The sequence below is a fragment of the Halyomorpha halys genome, unplaced genomic scaffold (genome assembly GCF_000696795.3).
Source record: "Halyomorpha halys isolate HHAL.00 unplaced genomic scaffold, Hhal_1.1 Scaffold67.1, whole genome shotgun sequence".
In the NCBI taxonomy this organism is placed as follows: Eukaryota; Metazoa; Arthropoda; class Insecta; order Hemiptera; family Pentatomidae; genus Halyomorpha; species Halyomorpha halys.
In genome coordinates, this window is record NW_027111562.1 from 1,385,439 (window position 1) to 1,405,610 (window position 20,172).

Genomic DNA, 20,172 nt, shown 5'->3' on the forward strand with positions numbered 1-20,172 from the left:
AATATTGTAAATTGTAATAAAGAAAGTATAAAGATTGTGACATAGTAAAATGTAATAACGAGAGTATTGCAATATTGTAAATTGTAATAAAGAAATTATTATACAAATTGTAACATAGTTAAATATAATAACCAGAGTATTGTAAAGATTGTAATATTGTGAATTCTACTAACTAGAGTATTGTAAAGATTGTAATATTGTGAATTCTACTAACTAGAGTATTGTAATATTATAAATTGTATAAACATGAGTGTTGTAGTATTGTAAATTGTAATAACAAGAGTACTTTAATATTGTAATAACGAGAATATTGTAAAGATTGTAATATTGTAAATTGTACTAACAAACTATTGAAAAGATGCAAAATGCAATAGCGAGAGTTTCGTAAATATTGTGACATTGTGAATTAAATTAACGAGAGTATTGTAAAGTTTGTAATATTGTAAATTGTACTAACGAAAATATTGTAAAAATTGTAACATTGTAAATTGTAATAACGAGAGTATTGCAATATAGTAAATTGTAATAAAGAAAGTATTATTAAAATTGTAACATCATACAATATAATAACCAGAGTATTGCCAAGATTGTTACATTGTAAAATCTAATAACTAGAGTATTGTATAGATTGTAATATTGTGAATTCTACTAACTAGAGTATTGTAATATTATAAATTGTTTAAACGAGAGTGTTGTAGTATTGTAATTGTAATAACAAGAGTGCTTTAATATTGTATAGATTGTATCATAGTGAATTGTATCAAGGAGAGCATTGTAAAGATTGTAATATTGTATATTGTAATAACTAGATTATTTTAAAGATAATGTTGTTAAGAGAAGAAGATGGTCTGATTTGTGTCGACCTTTCGACGTGAATTTGAGGCATTCATTAGAGTTGAAAATGCAAAACAAGATAACAACCGTATTTCAGAGTAATATAAAAATAAAAATAAAATAATAATAAGCAAACATAGAATTATACAGAACTATAAATTAGGAATAGTAGTTGATACTAATATAAGATAAAATATAATACCTTATAGTTGTTAATATAATGTTTAAATAATTGTTGTAAATATTAACAATACTAATGCAAATATAAGAAATTTCGCTGATCTTATGAACATAAACATTAAATAATTCCTTGAGGCGTAAGTTGCCTAAAATATATTCGCACACGCACAAATTAACCTAGTTTAGCTTTTAATATATGCAAATAATTTCAGCAATCTCTCATTGGGAAAAAGGTCATACTGTTGTTTTTTTGCCTAAGTACAAAACATAAGGAAGATAATGATGGAGTTATTGCGATAGCTATCTTTATGGGTTCGCTATTATATATATAATATGGCAACAAGAACTGTTCTCAGTAAGTTGGCCAACATGTTAGTGCTTGCCTTGAGTTTGGGCTTGTTGCAGCTGGTGGCCCATGGCGATGCAGCGGCCTGCATTCCCTATCAGTCCTCTGTGAGTAAAATATCATATCATATATACATATATAAGTATGTATACATACTTATATGTGTATACAAACTTGGATTACTGAGTAAAAAACTGAAAAGGTTATTTATAAATAAGACGTTTTATTAATAGATGACACATCTTCACAATAAAAAAAATCAGATTGAAATAATTTAACATCTAATAGATTGTGTTGGGGCTTTTCGCGAAATGTTCAGGATTTTCCCGGGAAGGTTATTCCGATTTTGTCTTAAAAAAAAAAAAAAAGAGTTTTTAAAATAACAAAATTAAACAATTTTTGCGCCTAAATCAGAAAGTAAACATTTTTGCATGGAAATTGCATATCAATCGATCATGAATCATAAGAAAAATATATTACTGGTTCTATTACAATTTTTTTTATTCACTAAAAAAATAAATAAATTAAAATTTTCTTTAGGAAAAAGCAAATTATATTTGTTTTTAGCGTTGTCTGAAACCCTCAAATAACATTTTTCAAAGAAATTAGAAATTTTTGACCTTGATTTATTTGAAGGATTTTCTTTTTTATTCCGGTGGCCATTGTTCATATATCATCATCCTCCTCATATATATCATCATATTCGCCTCATCGCTGAACACAATTTTGCGATAAAACAACGGGTCAGTTGCCAACTGCCGAATGCGCTTCGTCAAGAACAGCCGCGGTGCCCATATGCCCGAAATCATTTTCAAATGTTAATGTCACGTATTGATCTTTCGAATAAAAAAAATTTTTTTATTACAATTTAATTTTTTGTGTTATTTTTTACAATTTCAAGTTCTATCGGGCTTAAAAAAACACCCTATGTTATAAATGAATGTTTTAGAAGTGTAGAGACAAAAATGAATCAAACAAGATTAGGTTAGATTTACATGAACTAAGATTATAAAAAAGTTGATTGTAGCAGGATTTGGGTGCTTTATGCGTGTTTTGAATTCTTCTTCATAGTTTAGAACATTTCCGTTTTTTCAATCCACGTTTTTCGGTATTTTACTGCACAAAAATCCGTCCTCTAGTCACCATTAACCACTCTTTAAAATTTTAAAAATAAATGCGTGTATGTATTTACACTCAAGTCAATATCACTGAGTAAAATATAAATGAATGAGTAGTTTTTTAATTACAAGAATAATTTTATATTGTTACTCCAGATTATTAAATTAGCACTTAAATTTCTAATTTTGAATTTTTCCTCTCTGATATTTTTCATTGTTCGACAAAGTACAAGACCCCAAGAGGAGAAAAAAGACAGTTATTTCAACCCAAATTTTCATTACTTTAATGAAAACTATATATAACTACTATTTAAAATCGACGAGTCTGCCAATTATAGATAGGCGGAAAACAAAATGGTGACTGCTTAAAAACGTTAACAAAATTTAATTTTTCTTTTGGAGCTCCATATCTTTAATATTATAAAAAAACACAAGAAAACCTAAGAGAACATCATTTGAAGTATAGAAAATTTGCTAAAACATTAGCCCTAATACAGCTATTTACGTTCAATAGTTTCCGAGATATAGCTTTTTAAAAAGTACCATTTCATAATACATCAGAAGTTAGTGAATTTATTTTGAAAAATATATATCTCAAAAACCATTCTACGTACAGATGTCTATTAACACTCAAATAAAAGCTTGTTTAATGTACTATAAAGTAGTTTATGGCGTTTATCATCGTAGGTAACTAGTAGTTATAATATAACTACTTTATAATTACATTTAACTAGCATTGATTTGAGTTCGCGCAGACATCTGTATGGCTTATGGTTTCTGAAATATATTTTTTCATAAATCTTTTGTCTGATAAACTAGAAATCAACATTTGTGAATTTATTTTGTTTAATATTATGAAAACTGCTAAGCCTACGAAGATAAAGGTCAGAAACTACTTTATAGTTCATTTAACTAGCTTTCGTTCGAGTGCTAATAGACAACTATATGCCGAATGGTTTTTGGGATATACGTTGCTTAAAATAAATTCATTAACTACTGATTTTTCAGCATATTTAATATGAAATGTTGCTTTTTAAAAAGCTATATCTAGGGAACTATTGAACGTAAATGGCTCTATTAGGGCTTATGCTTAAGCAAATTTGCTCTACTTTAAATGGCATTCTTTTAGACTTTCTAGTGGTGTTGGTAGTTTTAAAGATATAGAGCTTCGAACGAAAACTATTTTTTTTTAACGTTTTGAAATAGCCATCATTTATTATTTCTCCAACCTATACTTCGCAGGCTCATTAATTTTGATTACTAATAACACATAATTTCTAGTAAAGTAATCGAAAATTGGCATGAAATAACTGTCTTTTTTTTTTCTCCCCGGCTCTTCTACTAATATGTCTGGTACCACAACTGTACACGAATTCCATTTACGAAATTATTCTTAATCTCGAAATGCACACACTATATGGTGTGATTGACACGAGTATAATAACAAGACTTAATAAGACAAGAATAACTCTACACAGGTTTAACATACATCACAGCAGACTGGAAGAAACTTTGCAAGAGTCGACTCAGTGACAAAAGTTGTAACATATCCCATTTACTCTAAGACCTCAAACATTCTCTCTCATTTATTTTTATAATATGTGGATTTCATGAAATGAATGATTATGAGAAAGACGTGGGGGCTACTTTTTTTGAAAAAATATATTACATTGACTGATGAACTCAAAAACTCATTTAACAATAATTTAAACCTAGATAGAAATTAAGTGCTTATACATACTTTCTAACAAAAACCTCTATAGTCTTACTCATTACAATTATACTCCACTGCTAAGCGGATCAATACAAAAAAAAATGTAATTTAACTTCTCGATCCATGATACGTTAACAACATGCTTTATTAGTACGTTCACAACAAAACTCTGTGCAATAAATTACCACATAGGGACTTAATACAAATTGTTTCTAAATAAATTAAACACACATCCCAAGAATTTCATAAATGAAATCTCTTGTATACAATACCAAAGGGAGATTAAAAAGGTCATGGATGAGGAATCTACTTAATTAAACTTCAACTTAATTCAAGCAAGGAATTTATCATTTTTATGAATAATAAATTTAAGAATTTGCCTAAGTTCATTTTGAATTTTTCTCAATTTGTTTTTAAATTGATGTACATATTTTGAAAATTAGGTTGATTGGATATAGCGGATGAATCAAAAATCGAAATAGAACCTACAACTTTAATGAAAACTATACATATTAAAATGATCAACAAGTCTTAGGTTAGTAATAAAATTTAAGAATAACGTTATTTAAAATAGAAATTTTGTCATTAACTTGAGTTCAGGTTACTCAACTGTCTGTGCTGAAAGTATGGAATATATCTATAGCAACCACAACCAATTTCGGTTTTTAGTTTTTTATCAAGCGTTGTCATCATGATTTCTATTTAACATTTTCAGCTGTTAGGACTTAATTATTAAATTATTTGAAAATATTATTAGATACAATCTCTTGTATTTATTTTTTTACCTGAAGTAAATATAATTTACAGTCGGCCTAAATTAACACGAATATACATATGATATATCACGTAATAGCAAAAAAAGATAATTCCAAGCTCATCAATTTCATCAAAAATAACAGATATTTATATTAAAACAGTTTGCATTTGAAAGAAATCGGCAAATCGGTATTAGGAAAAAATATCTTGCCCGATTTGAACACAATTTTGTCTGCTGGTGAATACAGTACAAAACTATTAATTAACACTGCAATAAATATAGTTAAAACTATAACCTATAATATATAATATGATAATTGAAAAAACAAATGGATTTATTCCTTGTTTTATCAGGCAGAGACTAAATCGCATAAATTATAGAAAAATGACACAACTCAAAAATGCATTATATTTTTAAAAAAACTAAATACTAAAAAAACTTATATTTAAATATCCTAAAACTGCTCCTAAGTTTCGGTTGAATATTTTATTCAGTAAATAACTAATTGCAATATAAAATACTTCGAAGCAGTTTTAGGGTTGATTGTTCCCAAACATTTTAACTGGTTTCATTATCAATTTTCAATTAATAAATAATAAATAATTTATTAAAAATAGTAAAAGATTGATTTTAATATATATAGGTAATATTTTTCCAATTATGTGATCCTATTCCATGATCAATCGGTAATAAACAAAGATAAAATTCCAAATAATAATATTTCTGCATAACGCTATAATGAATCTATAATGATTTTTATGTGTCGTAAATAATGAAACCTTTCTAATTCTTTATTTCTTCTTTCTGTAAATTAACTAAGTTACTCAGTCATCATATGAAATAAATTTAATAATTTTTGTTGGATTCAGTTGGTTCAGAAGTTAAAAAAAAATTTTATTTATAACTTTAAACATAATAATTAGTTAGTTTCTAGTATTGGTTAGATATGTAAATGATTTCTTTATGAAACTTGCGTATCTACATAATTCTATGATTATTTCTCTTAAAGACATTAAGCGAAGACCCTATCTAATAGGTGTATAATACTGTTGCCATCTCCTATATCACTTTCACGTATTGAAAGTTATATCCGTTATTTGCTACATATTAATGCCAACTAAGCAAAGTAACAGATAACTAGATTATAGGACGATGGTGCAGAAAATTAAATTAATATACAGTGATGTAATACCTTAGATATAAATTAAAAGAACTAGTAAGAATATGATTATCTAATAATTCATAAATAATTATAATATACACGGAGAAGAGAGAAGATTACATCTAATAAGATTTGGGCTCAATTTATCATCTATCCGAAAAGCAAAGTGATCCTGTGTTTAGTGTTGCCAAAGTGTAATCCAGATTTTAACACGACTAAGTAACAATAATTAATTTAAAAATATTTGAGTGCAAAGATGACTAGAATTTAGTATAATCTCATCAAGAAATAATTAGCTAAGTGCGAGCTGTGATAATCTTATACGGTTGAAATACCAGCAAATGAAGTTTTCAAATTGTCTTGAGTATAAAATATTTAATTATTTGTTTCATATATACATTTCATGCAATCTATATAAATGTTGATATGATAATTATTAGATATACTTACAATATTTCCTTCAGGTCCGACAACTATCTCTCCTCGGAATCCTAAGAGACCGCTGACTGCCACAACACAGATCACAAAACTATCACACTCCTTTGTACGAGAAAAAGAAGTTATGAATTGCCAGATCAACTGTTCAAGTAGCACGATCACGAGGGTATAGGACAAGGGAAGAGGACAAGATAGGAGCTGGCCAGTCGTGGTGGCGAGACTGTCGACTAAGGAATGCCAAATGCAATTCGTATTAGATCTAAGTTTAAATTGTCTCGAAATAGATTTGGGCTAGGTCTGGCGGTGGTGGACTGACCTAGAGTACGGGACATCCTCCACGCTTGGGCCAGCCCCTGAGCGGTATTCCCTCGCGATTAGTGCCGAGGTCCCGCCCGGCAAATTTGGCTCTGGTTCTAGCTTCTTCACTCAGTCCAAACATCAAATGATCCTGACAAAAATTAGCTACGAAAGCAAAAGCGTTCTCTTCCTTAAAGCAAATCCAAAACAGCTTTTAATCTGAAACATTTAGACAAGCGACTGTTAGGTCTTAATATAAAATAGAAACTAGCAGTTATTTAAAGCTATTGAGACAAATTTTGGCAGAACTGTTGCTTAAACCTGGCTAAATAGGTATCCCCTTAACAGATTCTGCATGGAAGAAGAAATATAGGTCTAACTAAGATAGGCGTGACAACAAGATCAAACAAAAAATAAATAAATAAAATAGAGTAGCAGCATCAATAAATATTATAGAACTTACCAACAATAAACATAATAGCTTTCAATGATAAGGAAACTTTAGTTTATTGTTTGTTGTTGCACGTTTTGTAGTTGTAACAAACTATAGGCGTTGACCAAAAGCCCGAACTTTTGACGGAGGCGTTGACCGGACTTACTAGGTTTTGACATTAAGTACTATAGTATTTAAATGCTGATCGTTAATATTATTCTATTGCAAAACATCAAGGATTTATGTTGTTTTCTTCTTTCTTTTTTTTATTTTCAAACAACCCAAAAATATATTTCTTTTTTTGCGATATAAACAAAATAATCAATTTTCACCATCAGCTGTAGGAACTTATTAACATCGATTATTTTATTTATTTATTTCCACCTTTCCCTGCTTTACAAGCAATACAGGAGCAGCAGTTCGATGTTACATATCCATCATCAAACTACTGCTAATAAAGCAATTTACAATTAATGATTCATTAAGTATTCTTATAGGTTTCATCACTTTTCAGTCTTCTGCGCGTCTTCCGTTCGCAGGCATTCCAGGGACTGGTCTTTTTCTTTGACGAATATTGAAGTGGCTTGGTCCAATAATAGTTTTCTTCCCTTGCCAGCTGAGGAAAGTCGTTTTCTGTGTATTAACATCGATTAGGAATAATAAAGTTTCACTATCACTAGAGGTCTTATGAATACTAACCAGTACTATTAATTTGATTTTTCAGTTTATTCCATCTGAAATAACAAAAGGACAAACCCTCCCCCCCCAAAAAAAAAAAAAATCTTATGAAACCTTTTGTTAAATTCACTTTATAAAAGTGTTGCAATTCGGGATTCAGATAAATTATAAGCTCACAACTCTTTTTAATAAATAGAAAAGATTATTTACGAGGCAGCAAAGAGACTAGGTTAGTAAAACTTTATTTTTATTTATTTATTTTTTTTAAGAACAAGACTCCGGAATTGGTAACCATTCCAGGGAACCTTCAACGTGGTAACATACTTGAAGTCGATTTTTTATCTTTCAAGAAAATCGTGCAACGACCCTCTAGACCTAGTTTCCAGTCGCCATAATAAGTAAAAATAGTTTAAGTTTCCAAGGGATCGCTAATTATTATTATTATACTCATTCCTGGGAACATTCCCGTGAGTTTGATTTCTCTACATAATCATTGTCATTTCATATATAGCAATAGCATTTTAATTAGTTAGAATCCCAATTACTTCCTAGTGTAGTGTAGAAGGTTCATTATATCTATCATTTTAGCGAACGTTCGTGATGTAAAGTAGCTTTCGTTTAATTTTTTCAGCTATATTTCCTAAAAAAATATATTTATAACTTATAACACATGATGCAAAAAATTCGTTTTTTCATGATACCTATATTGAGTGTATATCATTGATTCATATTGGAAGAGGAGCACATTTCAGAGACCTTTGCAAAAAAAATTAAGAAAACTAATGGTAGGTTTATAGTTTCAGGTGAATAAAAATGACGTAAATGATAAAAATAAAAGCTAAATATTTACCTGTAAAAGAATAATTTAATAAATTTTATTGGCAATTTTTGAAATATATATATTTTATTTATTTATTTATTTAATGTAATTTACAACTGTACAAAATAATACAATAAGTAAATATGTTGTATGTTTCATATACACTTGAAAATCTTGGGAAGGAACCACCCATTGGTGGTACTTCAAGCATTAATTTAAATTAGAAGGTCCCGTGGCCATCTTCTTTTCAGATCCCTCGGAGGATTATCAGGGATTGTTAAGGTTGAAAGATTAAGAATTAATGGGTTAGGGTGGTTAAGAAGTTTGGAATGAAAAGACGCATATCGGTTTTGGGCCAATTCGGCAACGAATGGGATGTTAAGGTCTTTGTGAATGAGTTTATTTGTAACGTAATAAGGAGCATCAAGGATTTTACGTAGGATTTTGGATTGAAAGGATTGGATGCGGGAGGAATTTGAAGGTTTGGTGGAGCCCCAGAGCTCAATTCCATATGTTCAAATTGGTCTGATTATCGTAGTGTACACTAATTTTTTGTAGTGAATGGGAAGTTTAGAGCATTTGTCAAGGAATTGTTGTAGCAATCGGAATCTACGAGCAGTTTGTTGTCGTTTCAGTCTTGTGTGTGGATTCCAAGTAAGTCTCTTGTCAAGATGGAGTCCTAAGTATCGAATCTGTTCAACAGGCGTTACTGGAGTATTTAGAAAGGATGCTGTAGGACAGGAGGTTAGAGGTTTACGACGGAGAGTAAAGGTGATCTGGTGGGATTTGTCAGGATTTATTTTGATTCTCCAGTTTTGACATCATTCTTCAATAGATGTTGTGTGTGTCTGTAGTGTCTGTGATGCATTAGTTGGGTCGTTGTTTACAGGCAGTATACATGTGTCATCAGCGTATGTTGTTAGGACTGTGTTAGAGTGGGTTGGGATGTCAGCTTTATAAACCGTATAAAGAATAGGACCAAAGACACTACCTGGTGTTCTCTCGCTCTCTACAAAAAATTAAAATTAACCTCAAAGCACTAAGTGATTTAACCAGTTTTAACCAATTAATACCCGACACATAACCACCATGATTAACAGACAACCAACCCTATTTCTTTATTTCCAGTTGCCTGTTTATACCTAAAGGCAATAAGTAAGGACTTCTTAAGGCATAAAGGAAAAATGTCTCCATTATTTTTCCTTAACATAGCTGGCTAATATCCAAATACTCAGTAAAACGCCTGTAATAGATATGTCTGGAAAGTCTCTCACACTTTTAAGGCAAGCACATATTTCATCTACAGCACTAAAACTGCACCTTACTATACTGAATTATGTTGTATTTTTTTCTTCTCAGATCTTATAATACCCAGATAACCAAAATGAAGAACAGCTTGTTATTAACTAACTAAAGGATTTGTTTAACGCCTTAACACCTTACAACGATAACATAAGAAAAATATGTATGATAAATAATTAATAACATATTTAAAATCTCAAAAGATTTTTATTGATCAAGTTTTAATAATTTTTATAAAATTAAATATTTTATTTCGGAACAATATATGTTTATTTATGATATTTGAAAAAAACTTGGCCATTAAGTATAGGTATTTTCAATAAACAACCATATTTCTGAAAAATCCGATTACTACTTCTTCCTTTATACCGCTACAACATAACATACATCTATATGGGTTACTGAAAACCTTCAGCATGACTTTCATGAATTAAGAACTAGTCTGCTTTTGTTATATAAGTCAAAGATATATAGTCATCGTTAGAGACCGGATTTACGTTTGGTAACATATTTTGTCTCTAGCTTCGAATTCAGCCAAACTTCTACGGAAATTTGAATCATGGAAATGAAATTCAATATAATGTATTGTATATATGAACAATATATGTGCCATTATTGAAAATAGACCATCTGTCATTTTTGAAATTTATGAATCATTTACGACATGAGAAAAAAAACTTGGACATTAACATATATTCATATAACGTATATTCAGCACTTTTTTTTTTTTACAGAAAAGTAATTTAAAAATTACGTTAATGTTTCAGAATCGCGAGAAAATGGAGAAAGAAGTTAAGACCTGTAAAAAACACTTAATTCATATTATAATTTTCAACCATTTGACTCAATTCCGAGGAGCTGTAAAGGTGTTCAAAACATTAAGAAACGTGTAAAAAAAATAAGAAAGAACGATTTTTGACTGAAATGTATTTCTACTTATATTTCCTAGAAAACGGACCTAAATACCGCAACTCGTCACATTTGATTCAAAGGGGACCCTTGGAGGTAAAAGGTATGTATATAAAGTTTATTAAATCAAAACCAAACTTCTGCTGGCAAAAGGGATTAAAAACCTTATTGGGCATATGGAGATGAGTATTGAAACTAACAGGAACTATTTTGATAAAAAATAATATCAATTTTTTTTTCTATAATGCATCTTATACTCTTTGAACTGATATTTTATGTTTCAACCCAATATTTACATAAAATAAAACTGGGATTTTAGCAATAGTTGAAATTAAAATAGATACTCAAAAATAGATTATAAATTCGGCAGACTTATTGGCTCATTACAAGGAGACATTCTTGGTAGGAAAAATTCTTTGATATTCAAAGAACCAATAACTTTTTCATGACTTTGAAGCCAGCAAAACGTGATAAACATAGTACGGTTCTGGTAAACATGAGTAAACAGACATAAACTGGACCAAGGACTAAAGCGACATACTTAACTGATCACAAAAACAAACTTCGCTATAAAATAACCCTAGCACCCTAATTCCCAAAATACCTAATAACCTTTAAAAAAATCTTCTATGCACTATTTGCAGCTTAAGAGTAGCAACCCCGTATAACATTATAAAATTGAAGTATCCCCAAATAGTAGAGCTTGGTGTTCTGGTTTGTTCGAGTACCTGACAATCTGATAAATATGCCTTCACAGTATTTTACTACCTAGACATTCTTTCTTAAAAAACAGCAAAATAAACAAAAATATTTTCCACCCTGAAATCCAAATCAGCAGCTTCTAGAAGTAAATAATGAATATTGACTAGACGTGATTTCCCATCGAAAATTCAAATTTTCCAATTACTAATCTGATGGAATATTCATGTTGCGATACGGAAGTGACTGTTTTCGAATCAGTTATATGACGAGGAAGTGCAGACAGTTCTTCTTGGCCTAAATGACAAGTAATCAATGAAATTTAAAAAAAAAATTAATTAAGTGAAAACAACAAATTTGTTTAATCCATTGGGGATTTAATGAGGAAAGATAGATGGATTGCGAAAAACATGTCCACTAAATACTACTTGTACGGCTCAATTAGTAGACTCCATCACAAAACACAGTGAGGCATAATGTAGGCAGGTAAATACGTTCTACCTTTAACCTCTTCACGCCCTGCCACTGAGTTCTGTCAACGCTCTTCCAAAAAGATTTCAAGTACTAAATTCCTGGCGATTTTGAAAGTCACCAATCCCACCCCAATTCTTACCCCATCAGAACTCAGTACACCCTTTAAATTACAAATATTAGAAAGATGGCAGACCAAGTGTGATGAAAGTTCTCCGAGTAAATTAAAAGAAATAAAAAGATCAGTAAAACTATGGTCGACATCCTACCGCAACAGCTGCAGAGAGGAAGTTGCTCTAACCCGCTTGAGAATAGGTCATACTCTCCTCACGCACTCTCACCTGATCAGAAAACTGCCACATCCAACGTGAAAATATTGTCAGTCCATTCTCACGATTAGACACATTTTTGAAGAATGTAATCACTATTTGCCAACAATAAATAAGATAGGATTGACTCCAAATTTATCAGAAGCTCTTGCAGATGAGGAAGCTAAAATTACATTAGTGTTTGAATTTTTAAAAATACATCGCCTTCTTTCTATATTATAACTCCTCTTCGATTTTAATTTTTTTTTTAATTTTTTATTTTTAGTTTATTTATTATCAATTTTTACAAAACGTTTAGCATTCCATAGGCGTTGATGGCCAGAGGGTTTTACGCCTTTAAGCAACAATAAACAAACAACCAATCCCACCTCTCTAAAAAAAAAAAACTTATCAGCAACAAATTATACTCTACGACTTCTCAAATATAACTTAACTTAGGAAAAATGATAAATAATTATAAATATTATTTATATTAATTAATTTCTAGCTATGGTTTCATGAGTAGGTTACGAAAAATAAAATAAACTGTCGAAAATAAAAATCATTCCTTGTAAAATTCTTATTCCAAAATAGTGAAATGATATAAAAATAATGTAGGTATCCATCTTTGTAGACCTTATATTATTCCCTCATTCACTCAAAATTCACAAAATAAATTCTGTAGCTGTAGTAGTTGTTAGTAGTAGCGAGACTGTAACTGCCAACTTGTTCCTACAGTTCAGAAATTTATGTAAATGTTGTACAACGCTGCGACGACACTGGTGTATTTGACCCAAAACTCTGTTTATCTTTATTTATCGTCCTTTATACTTCTTATATTAATTTTAATTATATTTATGGTAAGCAAAATATTAGTTTTCGTTGTTTTAAGAGCTTAAATGATTAAAGTGAAAAAAGATTAAAAATTAGTTTCAAATTAAAACTATATGTCTTCACCATATGTGTTTATGCGTTTACTTATATTTCAAAAATATTAAAGTCATCATAAACTAATCCAATATCATCATAATTAGATATACTATATTTCAACCGAACCACAATATCAATTCTTACAACTAAATTTTCTCATCATCAAGTCTCTTTAAACTTTCACCTTCTTCACGTTTAGAATTAGTTTAAATAAATCCTTTATCAGTCCCAATTATTTCTACTGACCCATCAGAGTCTTCAAAAAATGTCCTACTTCTACTTTTATTATGATTATTGTACAGAAAAATTATTAATTTATAGATCCAGGGATTTTGAATCAATTTATTTAAGATCAATCACTAATAAAAAATGCATGTATTATTTTTCTTCTCAAACGTACAGGTACATGCAAACATCAGTTTTAGTTTTAAAAAAAAGATATTTTTTTTATTTCCAATGGTATCAGAGTTTCTTCAACTATTTTTAATCCTTATTAAACCTGGATATTTGATTTCCTTCTCCTATGCTCGATATTACCTCGTTCGTCATTGTCTGCCATTTGTTAATAGTCATATTCATGAAAATATTTAATATAAATTTGATTTAGAGATGTTCATGTTCATATATCAAATGCGAAAATCTTTAAGTTTATTACTTTTAATTTTACATAATTATTAATATCTTTAGATGTGAGGATAAAAATGTAATATCTTAGACTAATATCATACTAAAAACACACAACGTTAAATGTTAAACGTTCCATCATCAAACTGCCTCGATGGCTGACCAGTGGGTTTTCTTAACAGATATTTCGAAAGCAAGCTGAAGCCAATTCTTAATATTTTCTTAAAAAATATATTCTTTATTATCAACGGGAAAACGTATTTTCTTTACTTGTCGTTTTAGGAGTGAAAATGTACATTGAAAAACCTTTCGTTAGTCCACAGAATAATTTTCGCGTGTAATAATTTTTTTATCTTTAAATTCTAGATTTCGGTAAATGGTACCTGGAAATAATTTCATATTTGATGATCAACCATAATCTAACTGAATAAGACTGTAGTAACGAGGGTAAACGACAATCAAATCGAATGATCGAGAGTGTGAACTTGATCTTCCATGGTCTTCAAGCCACATTTAACACTCAAGCGTTCTGACTACTCAATTATGATACTATATATGACTGGAAGTGAGAAGGAAAAAAATATTGACTTTTGTTCATCATTTCATGCCACTTTGTACGACTGAACGAGTTGGGTTACGAAATCCTTCAACGCTACCTATTTGGCTGAACTTTTCCCTGTTGACTCCACTTTTGAGAGCAACTGGACAACTTTTTACAAAAGTAATTTTTTTTAGTTCATTTTTTCCAGAAATCTATTTATTTTTTCCTTCTGGAATATACAAGTCTTTTATAACACTGGAAAAAGTTTAATGATTCTGATGAAAATTATTTTACCTATTAATATTATTGAAATAAAAACTCAACATATTTTTTCAATAAATATAAATTTATTTTTTTTTGCAAAAGCACGAAACATTTAACTGGCATTAAATAGGGTCACTCACGATTCACTAACTTTAAATTAAAAATTACAAAAAAAAAAATCTAATAATAAAATGTCAAATAATTATCTTAAATTTGAAAAACAATTTTGTTGTGAACTTTTTTAATCATTAAACGCCTAAAATAATCTTTAAGTATTTTGTAATGTTTCGAATGACGGAATAAAAAGTGAAATACTCATGTCATAGACATCAAAGTCCACCTTACTACCTTAAGCTAATTGTAATTATTATTAAAAAAAAAAGGCCGGATATGTTATTTAAACTTTGAGTACAATCTATACCTTTTGACTCAATTTACTGTTAGGTTAAGTTGATATTAAAAATTAATAGTACATAAGAGTATTAAAATCAAACATGTTGAAGTTTCCCAGTACCTCATCGAAACCGGTTAGAACAAGTGAACTCATCAAAGATGCACAAAATATTCGGTTACTATTTTTACGTATTACCTACAAACGTACTGAGGTCGATCGTTATCGTTATATTAATGATTTTTAAAAATATAGTGATATTTTTTTCATAAATAAATTTATTGAAAGACTTAGACTGAAATAGTACTTACTTTATTATTATAAATAAAATTACATAATAAAGAGTCATATTTCTTCTATTTCTACAGAATAATTATTGTTATTGAAGGTTTATCTTTGTCATAAAATTTATCAAATTTTATCTACTAATATTCTTTTAATCACTTTTAACATGATACTTTAAATCATTACGACAATAAGAACTTACTATTTCTTATAAAAACCAATCATTTCGGCGCCCGCTAACACACTATAAAAAAAAAAATGTAGCAGTCTTTGAACTGGCCGACAGAAGTGAAACTTTTGAAAATGAAATAATTTATTAATTTTTTTTAATAATGATCAAGCGTTCTCTCATAGATTAAGACTGAAAATATTGGTTCCATTACAATAACAATAATAAAAATATAAGAGCCGTTTCTAAAGTCAATCCTAAAGGATTTAAAAATATTTTTTTAGTCCATATTATCATCTTGGAAGATAGGAGTCCTCACTCCTTTATACTATCCTCACTAAATTGAAATGGCACTGTCGGGATTGTAAAGCTCAAAATCTTCCTACTCTCCTGTTACACTATGGTTTTCATGATAGCATTACCAAGCGCTGCCCCCCCCCTCACCACATCCGTTTCAACCTCGCGTCATGAAATCAATTTACTCCTCTATTTTATTTTATTTTTTTGAGTGATGGAACGTCGGTTATGAAGTTTCACCAAAAAATATATATACATACACATGATTTATCTAATATAACTTACGTATATATGTTTTTTTTCTTTTGGAAAACACTCAATACTCTCTGTCCTGTAGTAATTTTCAAAACTCACCATTTAGTTCACCTAATATTCTAATGTAATGTGGAGATTTAGCAACAGTATTCAATATTGTATTCGCATAAATAAGCAAATTTGCAATTGAAAGTGGTATTTTTTAAAGGAGACACCACTGGTTAGTTGCTATTATATCCATAACATTCGTTTCAAGTCACACTCCCGTAAAAATAGTTCCGACCAACCATGAAACCCTTATAGCTCTTAGAGTTACTAATCACTTAATCAGCAGATACCGTAGTCTAGGCACAATGTCGGAGAAAAAAACATACTTCATGCAAATAATAACCGTCAATATTTCATCACACAACTACAACAACTTTTTCAACCCACAATACTGTAACGTCTCTGCTGTAAGCGAATGGTCCGAATTTTTTATTGATAAAAAGTAGCACCTTTCCGCCATTTTAGTAGGTGTTATAAAGGGGAACAACATAAGGATTTTAGCGGAACTGTTAAAGTAGAACGAGCTGCGAATAATATACACGCCATTGCAATTCAAACAGTTATTTTCTGTTTTTTAAAACCAATTGAAATTGCTATAACTAAGCTTCTATATGTAATTATATATTTAATAATTAAATAAATAATGTAATTTCGAAAACAAGAGATTTTTATTAAATATATATTTTGAACGATAACCAAATTTTAGGAGTAGTATATCTAAACCCCACATAATTATAATAAGCGTAAATGTTTCAATTAAAATCCATTTTTCAATTCATCGTATAATTTAATTTAATATCAGATCGTGTTGGTGGGTCTTAGATGGTTAATATAACAGTTACATTTTTTTTTTTAATATTTGATTGTGGTTGGTATATTCTAGTGCAAAAGACACCCCTTACTATTTACAGCGTTATAAATTAAAAAAAAAAAAAAGATAAAATGAATTGATAAAAATAATAATTCTTGAGAAGAGAGAAAAAGAAAAGTTAAAAACAAAAACGATGAAATTTATAGATTTAATAAAATAAATAACTGACTTCTAATGGGAAAAAACCAACAAGTTAATTTGAAAAAGAAGACAAATAGAAACAATAAATAAAATAGTAGTAATGTCAATAATAGAATAGATAAATATAAAATTTATTTACAGGATGTCCTGCTGTAACCATAGGTTTCAGTCAGAGATGAAGTTGTATTTCCCAAGTTAAAAGTCCCTGCTCCTTTAACGGTCATTAACTGGCAGTGGAAATTTATGAACCGTTTTTGATTTAGTCTACAATTGATTTCATTTGTAGTTCCCGATGCAATTAGATATTTCTTACAAACCAATTGGTATCCACTGCGATTCTTAGTACTTTTGTTTTTAAATTATTGTAATTTTTTACTTTTTCTTACTTAAAGAGTGTTGTTACCCAAACTTCACAGCCATATTGTTTTGGCCTGATTATTGTTTTTAAAAATAGGAATAGTTGTTTCTGGTTTTAATTTGGATTTTCTATTTACGATAGAATATAATATTGCCAGTCTTGATTTTTTTCAATTCAAATTCCGAAGACTACAACAGTACAATAATACACCTAAATGCCATACGAAAATACCCAATCAAATTTTAATTAATTTTTTTTTAAATAGGATACTTTTATTTGAGATGGTTTTAAAATGATATTCAGGTGTTAAGTATAAATATTATAATTATGAGAACAAATTCGAAATAAATGAGGTGTGTCTGAAATTGCATTAGAATTTGAATAACAACTTTAAAATTTTAATTACATTTAAAATTATCCAAATTGTGCAATGCGCTTACAATATTTTATATTAGATGATAATAATTATGCATATCACGTAATGGTTCAAAGGTTTGTAAATAGTAGAAACTATGGAAATTTATTTAGTATCTAGTTTAATAACATGTGAATTATTTGAAAACAATAAATCAATTTATAACTTACACCATACAGTCACATAAATGATGTTACGAATAAATACAATGGGAATAAGATGCTAATCACCAACAGATGAAACTAAAATTAATAAATTATTAATTTATATTGTATTGATGAATATACTTTCATAATATAGAGTGTATCAGGATCAGCGGGCAACGGGCCAGAGGATGGTTGTATAATTCTTATAGCACTAAAAAGTTCATATAAAATGGATTCTACCAAAAATTGATATTTGGAAGTTTTTTAAAGAAGTCACATTTTTTCGCACGATGTATTTCCTTCGCGCGTTTCTTGACGTTGGATTTTTTTCATAGGGTGGGTTTGTCACTCCCGCGCCTATTTTTTGTGAGTGCAACCCATTGACTAACAGACCTCATAAATACACGGAGTGAGGCTACGAGAGAGTTTTATATAATTTTTTGCTTGACAAAATTCCGGATAGGACTGGGCTCGAACTCACAACCATTGAGTTCGTAGACAGGAGCTGTCAACCACCACACGCCACAACCCCGCTGCTACCATCCCCACTCAAATACTACTCAACGTATTTAAGCCCCAATAGGCTTAAGGAAAGTAAGTAAAATTCCTTATCAGAAATATGATTTATTTAACTAAATCTATCGCAAGCGGCCTGAGGAAAGAACTAATAGTGGCAAGTTGTTTTTGTTTTTTTTTGCACTTTACTAGTTTATTTTTTCCTCAACCCCTTGTTTGGATAAAGATAATCACCTTCTACGAAAACATCTAAATTTTAACAAGCATTATATACAGCATATAAGCGAGGTGGAAGTTTCTTTTGGGATTGGTATAGATTTGCCTACTATAATAAAATATTTTGTTAAAGAGAAACATTGATTTTAAATAATTAAAAAAAACTTAATATAGCTGGTAAAGTGATAACAATGATTGCTAAAATTACCTAGAAGCTTTATCACACTGCTAACTATAATGCACCACTTATCTTTAAAAATGTGTAAAATGAAATATTTTATTAGAGTATAATAAAAAAAAAATTCTTTAAAAAATAAATAAATGTTCATGAAAAATAATTTATCTAATAACTGATCATGAAAATCGTACTATAAACTGTATAAACAAAAATTTAGCAACAATTTGTATTTACATATTTACCTACGTGTTTAAGTATTTTTGTTAAGTTAATCTGAAAATTATCCTTCTTTACAAGTACAATTTTACTTAAAATTACAAAAATCTTTAATGCAGGTGGTGTTGAAATAAAAATTATGGCTAAAATGACTATAAAGTGTTTTTTATACCGTTTAGTATTCGAGTTTCATAATAATTTCCTTTTATTTCATAAACAGGTTTTTTTTATTCATTTAAAATTTGTATTAGGATAATTTTATGTGCCATACCCACACAAAAATTAAATTAATGTATTTGTTGTGGGTAAACAATAAAGTATTTTAATCATTTGTAATTACTTTGGCTAAAAACACTTATATTTTGTGGAAAAACAATTTTATATCTCTTAGTTAATCAGTTTACATCTCTTAGTTAATTAGTTTAAATGATCTTAGTTTATTTTTTATTTGACTAAGACATACTAAAATATTATTTTAATTTTTTTTCTATAAGAAAGTTTATTTAAAAGTATGAAATCTGCAGTTCAGCAAGAGACTGAAATTAAAAATCACCAATAACTCAGGTATTTGAGGAAAATAATATTTTTTTATACATTTCTATTTAAAGACCCTATATTTGACTTGCTTAAATTGATATTCAATGGGTAGTTGCTCTACACCCCTGTAACACCACATTTTAACTAAGATCAAATTTACTCAATGCATTATATAATATACAGTTATAAATTTCACTAAAGATATTTAAAAAAAAACTAATATTAAAGTTCAATTTTCTCCTTTTCAGTAAAGAATCAGATCGTTGTCTATATGGCATGTTTAGTTGATTCTGACATTGTACTTTAAA

General features: G+C 29.1%; 1 protein-coding gene across 1 annotated transcript in view; it reads right to left on the bottom strand.

Annotated features, from left to right (window-relative positions):
- LOC106692685 (arylsulfatase B) overlaps positions 1-6,776 on the bottom strand; it is a 234,311-nt gene extending 227,535 nt beyond the window's left edge. Inside the window, exon 1 of the mRNA XM_067049636.1 lies at positions 6,562-6,776. The gene's annotated coding sequence lies outside the window, so the exon portion shown is untranslated. The remainder of the gene's footprint in view (positions 1-6,561) is intronic.
- Between the last annotated feature and the right edge of the window lie 13,396 nt (positions 6,777-20,172).